This window comes from Sinocyclocheilus rhinocerous, unplaced genomic scaffold (assembly GCF_001515625.1).
Source record: "Sinocyclocheilus rhinocerous isolate Xijiao unplaced genomic scaffold, SAMN03320098_v1.1 scaffold1808, whole genome shotgun sequence".
In the NCBI taxonomy this organism is placed as follows: Eukaryota; Metazoa; Chordata; class Actinopteri; order Cypriniformes; family Cyprinidae; genus Sinocyclocheilus; species Sinocyclocheilus rhinocerous.
Window position 1 is genome coordinate 307,686 of NW_015661912.1, and position 1,109 is coordinate 308,794.

Here is a 1,109-nt window from a genome sequence, read left to right on the forward strand (position 1 = left end):
TGTGTGTGTGTGTGAGAGAGAGTGTGTGTGTGTGTGTGTGTGTGTTACCAGTGTACGGTAAGTATGCAGTGGCGTTGATTCTGACCTAAACTCGGTTTCATCGAGGAATCTAAGGTTTGTTTGAGGGAGCACAAGCCAAATCCAACTCAAACTTGTGGCAGCTCTGCTGTCAATCAGCGCCGGTCGGTCACGAGTGTCGTTACGTCTGACTGATTCTCTGTAGTAACTGATGGACCGTTACCGGCACTCCCCGTGATTCTCCATCATGGTGAACTTCTTAAGCCCGTCTGACGCCGCGCCTGACGCGGGTGTGAACGGAGACACGGTGCGGAGCGAGGCGAGTCTGCATTCGTCCACCGGAGGTCTCAGTCACTTCTCGGACACGCACTCCAGCACGTATTACCTGCGGACCTTCGGGCACAACACCATCGACGCGGTGCCCAACATCGACTTCTACCGGCAGACGGAAGCTCCGCTCGGGGAGAAGCTCCTGCGACCGTCGCTGTCGGAACTCCACGATGAACTCGACAAGGTTTGTGCTGAACTTCATCTCTCGCCTGACGCTCTCAGTGATGTACTTTTATGCTGTGTGGCTGTGGTTTATTTGTGCACTTGTTGCTCGAGTTATAGGGAGCGGGGCATGTTGTCACACGATTTACTGGGTTTATTTTAAACTTATTGTCTACAAAATGAGGTAAATTGTAAGAATGTGAACGTTCTGTTTATTAACACAATAATACATTTTAATAATAATACCAGTTTGAAATACTGTCCGAAATTAAAGCCATCACTTTCAAGACTAAAACCATAAAAAAAAAATATTTCGTTACTTAATAAAGTAATAAAGTAAACGTTAACTGAAATAAAATGAAATAAAAATCAGTTAGTTACTAAAGCAACATTTCTCATTTTCATGTAATTTAACTTCAATAAAACTTAAAAAAAAATAATTAAAGAAGATATATCAGGAATAAATATATATATAAAATATACAAAATTAATAAAAATAACAAAAACACATCACAAGATATACTAAAAAGTTGACTAAAACTAAAAGTAAAACTGAAAATACAAAAATAAAAACTAATTCAAAATATTAACAAATAGTA